Genomic DNA, 9,276 nt, shown 5'->3' with positions numbered 1-9,276 from the left:
GTGCTCGCTTCGGCAGCATATATACTAAAATTGGAACGATACAGGAAAGATTAGCATGGCCCCCGCGCGAGGATAACACGCAAATTCGTGAAGCGTTCCAGATTTTTATGGAACAGAATAGAGAACCCAGAAATGGACCCACAAATGTATGGCCAACTAATCTTTGACAAAGCAGGAAAGAATATCCAGTGGAATGAAGACAGTCTCTTCAGCAAGTGGTGCTGGGAAAACTGGAGAGTGACATGCAGAACAATGAACCTGGACCACTTTCTTACACCAGACACAAAAAAAAGCTCAAAATGGATGAAATACCTAAATGTAAGACAGGGAACCATCAAAATCCTTGAGGAGAAAACAAGTAAAAATCTCTTTGACTTTGGCCGCAGCAACTTCTTACTCAACATGTCTCCAGAGGCAAGGGAAACAAAAACAAAAATGAACCATTGGGACCTCATCAAAATTAAAACCTTCTGCATGGTGAAGGAAACAATCAGAAAAACTAAAAGGCAACTGCTCGAATGGGAGAAGATATGTGCAAACGACATGTCAGTTAAAGGGTTAGTATCCAAGATCTATGAAGAACTTATCAAACTCAACACCCCAAAAAACCAGATAATCCAGTGAAGAAATGGGCAAAAGACATGAATAGACACTTCTACAAAGAAGACATTCAGATGACCAACCCACACATGAAAAATGCTCAACATCATTCATCATCAGAGAAATACAAATCAAAACCACAATGAGATATCACCTCACACCTGTCAGAATGGCTAACATTAACAACTGAGGCAACAACAGATGCTGGCAAGGATGTGGAGAAAGATCTCTTTTGCACTGTTGGTGGGAATGCAAACTGGTGCAGCCACTCTGGAAAACAGTATGTAGGTTCTTCAAAGAATTAAAAATAGAACTATTCTATGACCCAGCAATTACACTACTAGGTATTTCTCCAAGGGACACGGGTATGCTGTTTTGAAGAGGCACATGCACCCCAATGTTTATAGCAGCACTATCAACAATAGCCAAAGTATGGAAAGAGCCCAAATGTCCACCGATGGATAAATGGATAAAGAAGATGTGGTGTATAAATAAAATGGAGTATTACTCAGCAATCAAAAAGAATGAAATCTTGCCATTTGCAACTATGTGGATGTAGCTAGAGGGTATTATGCTAAGTGAAATTAGTCAGTCAAAGAAAGACAAACATCATATGACTTCATTCATATGAGGACTTTAAGAGACAAAACAGATGAACATAAGGGAAGGGAAGCAAAAATAACATAAAAACAGGGAAGGGGACAAAAACATAAGAGACTTAAATATGGAGAACAAATAGAGGGTTACTGGAGGGGTTGTGGGAGGGGGCATGGGGTAAATGGGTAAGAGGCACTAAGGAATCTACTCCTGAAATCATTGTTGCACTATACGCTAACTTGAATGTAAATTTAAAAAATAAATTAAATAAAAATTTTAAAATAAGAATTAAGCTGTTTTCCTGCCTTTCCTATTAATTCTGCGATGAGTAATCAAACAGTAGATAAGAAGAAGTATTTCAACTTTTTAAACAAATATTTAAATATAGGCATTAAGCTTCAATGGTTGCTAAGGTCACAAAAAGAGACAAACATTATAGGTTTCCTATAGCCTTGCCATATCCCACTTACAGTTTTCCAAAGAGATCAGATCAGAGTTTGATCCAGTCTCTGGACCCAGTTTCTAGTTAGCAGGAATGAGAGAAGACAGAGGAACATGTTGAACCGCACCTGAATGTGCAATCAGTGAGATCCAGACTGGGGGAAACTATATAGTTCACTTCTTCAAGGAAAAGGTGATTGAAATAAGGGGGAATTAGAATTGTATCTGTGGACCGACTGAAAAATATTAATCTATAAACCAAATATGTATTTTCAAATAAAGAACTAATTGCTTCATTAGTTCGACCTGAAACTCTATTTGATTTTTATCTAGAAAACACCCATGTTCTACTACTAATCACGTCGTCAAAATTGACATATGATTTTACTAGCCATTTTAAGAGTAACTGCATAAACACCTGGGGTAAGGAAATTCTGTAAGAACTTACATATCAGAAAATAAATCAAGTCTCCCTTTCCATAATTACCCCCAACTACTCTCAATCATAGTAATTTGGTAATTTTTCAACACAGCAGCTCAGGGTGAATACTGGAACACACTAGTTCTTCCAATACTCTACAGGATTATACTAATTCAAAAATCACGATATTTCTACTACCAGCAATAGCAATAAAAAAACCAAACAGAAAGTAAATTCATTGACTACCTCTAATGCAAAGGGGGAAAAAGTTCCTACATCCTCAGTGCAAATGTTATATATTATGTTTTACTGAGGAAGCTCACAGGCAGAGAAACAGCAAAGTGTAAAAGATCTCCCACACCTGCACTGCTTCACCTAAAAGTATGTCTGACATGGGCATAGCTGCACTTGACAACTTCATAGAAGAGCTTCAAGACAGAGACTTTACCTCAATCATCAAAATATTTATAAGGAAAGGAGGACAGATAGCAGCTGTGTATCAATGGGAGTGCACTGGTTGAGGAAATGCCCTTATTTGAAAGAAAGAATCTCCAGAGTCTACCACACTCTTCTACTGAGCTAACTCATAACTGCTATGCTAAATTATTCCTATCCTACAGAAAAAAAGAAGAGGAGAGGACAAGCAGGGCCATCCAGAGTTGTCTCTACCTCTTCCCCAGTGCCAAACAAAATAAAAGGCATCACTCAGCTTCATGATATGGGCCCTGCCCATCTTTCCAGCCTCATTTCTCACCCCATCCATTCTGTCCTTTTAACCCCAGCTGTATAAAATCATTGCCATTCTTACAATGGATGGTGCTGTTTTGCAATACTTAGTATTTATACTGTCAGGAATAATAGTAAAAGACTTTAAAATAGGGAAAAGATTACTGAGTGTCCTGCCCAGTTCACCCTTCAGAGTTGTCTTCCCTTTTCATTGTCTTTGAAGCATATTACAGTTCTATAAATTATGAACACGGATAGCAATGCCTGTGATTCCTGTTCACAGATATGCAGATTAGCTCTAAGGAGATGCATTTGACTATTGCCCTATGGATGTTGATAATTTTGCATCTATTTGTAAATTCATTTTAGTATTCTTGATGACCAGTATATGTGTGAATGTTTTCAATTCTCTTTTGAACACTCTATAATGTCTTACTGATTCCCTCATTAACTAGTGAGTTAAATAAAACCTTAGATGTATGTTTATTTTACATTTGGAAAAGAATCATAATTTTACCTTTTTGAACATTTTATCACACATTGTAATACACACAAAAAGTGCTGAAAACCACACAAAACAAATGCATGCCATAAAAATTATTTAAATGTTAACACCCTTGTAATCATTATTCAGGTAAAAAAAAACAGTACTTTGCCAGCCACACAGAAGCCCCATCCATGTGCCACACCACAATTACCAGCCCTCCATCTTCTCATGGGTAACTATTATTCTGAATTTCAAAAAGATCATTGATTTTTAATTTTGTAACCCAGATACGTATCCTTTGATATTATATTTATCCTCTCCCTTTTTTCAACTTGCTATGACTTTTAAGTCTCTTTTAATAGGTCCCTCATCAATCCCCTTCTTTTCCTTAAAATTTATCTGTTGAAAAACTGAGCTATAATTTTCCCCACTATCTGAATCTTGCTGATTGCACATTCATGGTGCAGTTCAACATATTCTTCTGATTATGAATGATATTTTCAGGTATTATTATAGCAAGCATGATGAATACTTCAGGAATTAAAGGCATGACTATGGTCAAACCTGCCTATGCTGTAATCGTATGACAAATTACCTTGGACCATGTCCAAGGACTTGCCAAAATGAAAACTTAAACCTTTATATATTGACCAAAACTTTTTTTCCTTTTTATATTGCAACCTATTTTAATTTTTATGTCATTGTCAAATATACAACTTCATTTAACATTTCCAAAAGGATTAAGAAACTTGTCTTTGTAAATTAATAGAATCAAAACTATGGATGGATTTCAACCCATAGATGAGAGAACCAAGATGAGAAAAATTTAATGACTTGCTCACTGTCAGCATATTACTGGCAGAGTTGAAAATGGAATAAGATTTTTATAACTCCTGGGCCTTCCCTCAGCTCATCTGAAAGTGACTAAAAGCTTTTGGCTTGGAAATTGCTCTACTCATGTCCCATGTCTAAGCACTCCAGTTTGCTTGTGACTTTACTAGCCTCCTACAAGAATCCTTTTTTTCTTCCACTGGGGCTTTAACCTGCAACTGGATTTAAAAAAAAAAAGCTAGATTAGAAAAAGAGCTACCAGGGTGCCTGGGTGGCTCAGTCAGTTAAGTGTCTGACTTCAGCTAAGCTCATCATCTCGTTGTTCATGAGTTCGAGTCCTGCTTTGGGCTCTGTGCTGGTGGTATGGAGCCTGCTTGGGATTCTCTCTCTCTCCCTCTCTCTCTGCCCCTCCCCTACTTGTGCGTTCTCTCTCTCTCTCTTTCAAAATAAATAAAGAAACATTAAAAGAAAGAGCTACCATTATTCTGCCTCTCTTCCAGCCTCTAGTCCTCTGACAGTTCTCCCACTTTTTTTGCTCTACTATTACATCATAGTTTGATGGTGGTCTTCCCCACCTGCAGACCTGTAACAGGCTTGTTTTCTGATCCTTTATTGCTAATTATACTAGGACTCAATATATTTTAAGTTTTTCAATTTGATTAGAAATTTTTATTTTTAATAAACATTTTATTTTGAAAGAATCAGATTTATAGAAATATTGCAAAGATATTCAAAGGTATAGGAGTTCCCCACCTATTCTTTCCTCAGTTTCCACCATTGTTAATGTCTTACATTACCATAGTATATTTGTGAAAACAAAGAAATCACTATTGGTGCCTAGATGATGAACTAAACTAGGTTTGATTTGGATTTCACTTTTTTCCACTAATGCCATTTTTCTGTTCCAAGTTCCAATCAAGAACTCCCCATTGCACTTATTTTATTTTTTCCACATTGTATTTACTAGTCATCCCTGATTAGTTACCTCTATCCATGACAGTGTCTCAGTCTTTCCTTGTTTTTCACCACTTTGGCAGTTTTGAGGAATACTGGTGAGGTATTTTGTAAAGTATCTCTTACTTTGGGTTTGTCTGATGTTTTTACCAGGACTAGACTGGATGAGTTTAGGAAAAAAATACCAAAGAAGTGGAATGCCTTTTTATCACAACCTATCAGTGGGTATATACTATCAACATGACTTGCATTGGTGATGCTAACCTTGATCATTTGGCTTAGGTAGAATTTGCCAGGATTTTCCACTGAAAGTTTTTTTCCCAAACTTTTTATGCTTTATTCTTAGGAAAAAGTCACTAAGTTCAGCCTGCCTTCAAGTGGGAGGGGGGCAGAATTAGGTTCTACCTCTGGAAGAGGAAGTATCCACACAAATTATTTCTAATTCTTTTGTAAGGAAGATTTATCTCTTCTCTTACATTTATTTATCCAATAATTCATTCCATCAATACAGACTCATGTGTATTTACATTTTCAGTTACAATCTAGTAACCGCAGATTTATTTTGATATCCAATAGTTCCAGCTTTTGTCATTGGTAACTCAAATTAGTTCCTTGTTGCAGGATTTTTAAGTAATTAAATACACTTCATTTCTTAACTATTACTATGGGAAGCAAATTTTTTTTTGATATCAATAAATCTTGAAATAACTTTTTAAGTTAATGTGATGGATTTTGCTGACAAAAAAAACTTTGAGAAAAAAAAAATATAATGTTTGCTATAGTTTGGAATTAGAATATCATAATTCCCCATACACTTTAATGCTCAGTTTTAAAACTAGCAATGTGTTGCCACACTTTATTTATCCTTTATGTCCTTATATGTATTTATTTATTTATTCATTTACTTATTTATTATTGTAGAGAGAGCATAAGCTGGGGAATGGGGAAGAGGGAGAGAGAGAATCTATGTAGATTCTATGTTAAGCATAGAGCCTGATGTGGGGCTTGATCCTATGGCCCTGGGATCATGAACTGAGCTGAAATCAAGAGTTGGATGCACAACTGACTGAGTCACCCAGGCACCCTGTCCTTATTTTTTAAATAATTCAATTCCATTTTGAGGTATAGTATTTATATATGCATTACCATTGTGATAAAATTTCTAAAATTCCCACCTACTGATGATTTTCAAGAAAAACATTCTATATTCTTTTTGTTCCCTTTTGAAATATAACATAAAATAATAATAAAAATATGTAAAATATATCTGGGGAAAAACTTTAAAACACTCCTGAAATACAAATAAAGACTTTACTTTTAATTAAAAAAAATGGACACGATGTTAATAAAATCTCAGTTATATCCAAACAGTGCCCCTGCCTCCCAACCCAGTGCTATTTAAACAATGACACAGAAAAAAAAAGAATACATGTTAATGGTCAAGAAAGTCATATAACAAAGAGAAGAAGCCTATGCTTAACAAATCATAAAGTTTCCACAGTTTAAAAAAATGTGTTTGTTATATTTTTTGATAGACTGATAGAAAAAAATCTGAAGTTTAGAGGTAGACTTAAATATTAGAGAAAATCAATATTTAATAATAGTACCTTTTACATCAGTGGGAAAAGATTGGCGTTTTAAAAACAATTATGGTGAGACAAATGTATAACCATTATAAAAAGATAAATGTAGATCCTTACCTTGCTATTTATAAGATGATAAATTCCAAATGCCCCAAGGACTTAAATATTAAAAATGAAACTATACAACCCTTTACAAGTTAAAAGAAGACATGGGTAGATTTCATTAAAATCTGGGAGAGGATAGAATTCTTCCTAAAAATAACTCAAAATCTGAAAGTGTTTTAGTTTTTAAAATGTTTAATAAATTTGAGTATATTAAAATAAAACCAGAATTTTATTCAAACATAAACTGAAAAACCATACACAAAAGCCAAAAAACAAACTGTGGGACAAATAAAATATAGAACACATAGAAAGGGTTAATATCCCTAAATTTAAAGAGCTACTAAAAATAAAAAAGATTAAACTCAATGGAAAAATGGAAAAGACTATAAAAAGAGTTCACAGAAAAATAAATGTAAGTGGGATTTAAATACATGAAACTATGCTCAGTCTTAGTCATTGGACGAGGGAAAATTAAACAAGCATTTAGGGGTATTTAGGGAATTGTTGGGGAAATCTGAGTGAAGTCAATAATTTAGTTAATTATATTGTACCTCCCAAAGGTACACATTTTCAGTTATACAAGATGAATGAGTTCTGGAGATCTAAGGAACCGCATAGTGATGATAGTTAATAATACTGCATTGTCTGCTTTACATATGTTAAGAGGATAGATCTTAAATCTTACGGACACAAACACACGCACAATGGTAACTATATGGAGGGGTGGATAAGTGTTTTAGCTTGATTGTGGTGATTTTTTCACATTTAGTATAAATGAGTGTCTCAGTCAGAGGAGGCCAGTAATGACTAAGTATATATTGTAGTTGTAGGCATCTCTGTTGGAAATTTACACATAATTCTGTTATTTTTAATTTCATGAACATTTCACACAGAGTCCTGGAGTGTTTTTATAATGAAATTCCCTCCCAGCTCCACATGCACATATTTACTCACACCACTCTTTTAAGGGTAAAAATGGCCACCGTTTGGGTGATGTTTCTACATTTCCTTTGTGGTCTTGATTGGACGTGCTGACATTTATCACTGATTACCTATGATTCTAAGTTTCCTTCTGTGATCAGTATGTTGTCATTCTTAGGAAGTGTGTGAAAGAAATGACCTCTGAGAAACAGTTTTAATGAAAACTTTCTTTGGTCTTAGTTTTACTCTGCTTTTGGAACCTGGTAACTTTCATATGCATATTCCCTAAGCATTAGTCAAAAAAGTTTTGCTGTTTGTTTGCTTTATTTTTTCATATTAGAATATAGATGGACAAAATAAAATATCTAGGATATGGAGCTGATGTCAAAATTGAAAAGGATACCGATAATAATCAAAGTACCTATGTATCCAGGGAGAAAGAATGAGAAAGAGTTAAAAAAGAGAGAGACAGACAATCTTTAGAAATCCAACTTAAAATATTGCTTATATAATTGAATTCCTAATGAAGACAGGAGACTCTCAAATTCCAGCTGACCAGGTTTTACCCTTAGGACAAAAGTAAAACTAAATATAAAATATAACAAATTATATTTTTGTTTTAAGCCATTTTTCATAACTTTGTGTTTAAATATGGTTCATATAAGTTCATAAAGGTGATTCTGTTGCTAGGTGGACTTGGGAGACCTAGACCCTGAGGCCTCAACCCAGCCCATCCAAAAGATTTGCCAAAGTCTCTTGGTCTTGTCACAAGAATTAAAAGGACAGACAACACAGCGGATAAGCAGTACAAGCAGGAAAACTTACTAAAGTGAAAGCATAGATCAGACAAGCTCAAGGGAGAGCTGGATGCTTGGTTTAGGTTTCTATTTTTATAGACAGTTGTTAACAGATGGGTGGAATATTCATTACTTCAGGTGGGGATTTCTTTGAAGCAGGGTGGTCTCTTCCAAGAATGTGGGTTATGTGCCTTTTCTTCCTTGTTTATTCAGGGGATTCCAGCCTACTTTGCCAGATACTTTGGGCTTGTCTGGTTTGATCTCGTTTCTTGTGGCTTTCTTTTGGAATGCTACCAGGACAGTCCTTTAACTTTCTCATAAGTAGCCATGACTTCCTCCTTGCTGGCCTCCAGGCATCTTGTTAGACCTAACTAACTGCTTATTCTAACAATTTAAATACTAAAATCTGACATTTTCTTTCCAGGTCAGTCTAAGTCCAAGACACTGAGAGAAATATTGTAGTATTTCAAGTGACATTAGTGTTTGACTCACTGGAAAGTTTTTGAGCAAGGTTTTTGAGCAAGGCTAGTTCATTGTGTTTTTTCATGACCAGATAAAATATTCTTTCAGGACATCTATTTCTTTTGCTCTTATTCTCTGTCCATGAAGCAAACACGAGCTTTCAAGTACCTGGTTGCCTTGGCACTGTAAAGGAAGTGCTCTTGACAGAAGACCCAGGGAAGAAGTGCTCTGGTTTTGAACACATAAATTACATTCCTCGTTTATTATTTGCATTTTTTTCCTCCTTAATTAATCCATTGAGACATGTTCAAATGTAAATCAAATGCCTAGCCCTTCCTACCCTTGAGTATG

General features: G+C 35.1%; 1 non-coding gene across 1 annotated transcript; it reads left to right on the top strand.

The window, feature by feature from the left end:
- On the top strand, positions 1-107 carry LOC128778959 (U6 spliceosomal RNA). Its single transcript, XR_008424812.1, has one exon. It is a non-coding gene; the product is annotated as a U6 spliceosomal RNA (small nuclear RNA).
- The last annotated feature ends 9,169 nt before the right edge of the window (positions 108-9,276 follow it).

Source organism: Panthera pardus, unplaced genomic scaffold, assembly GCF_024362965.1.
Source record: "Panthera pardus isolate Hobbes unplaced genomic scaffold, ASM2436296v1 HiC_scaffold_21, whole genome shotgun sequence".
NCBI classification, from domain to species: domain Eukaryota; kingdom Metazoa; phylum Chordata; class Mammalia; order Carnivora; family Felidae; genus Panthera; species Panthera pardus.
This window is presented reverse-complemented; position numbering and strand designations above follow the sequence as displayed.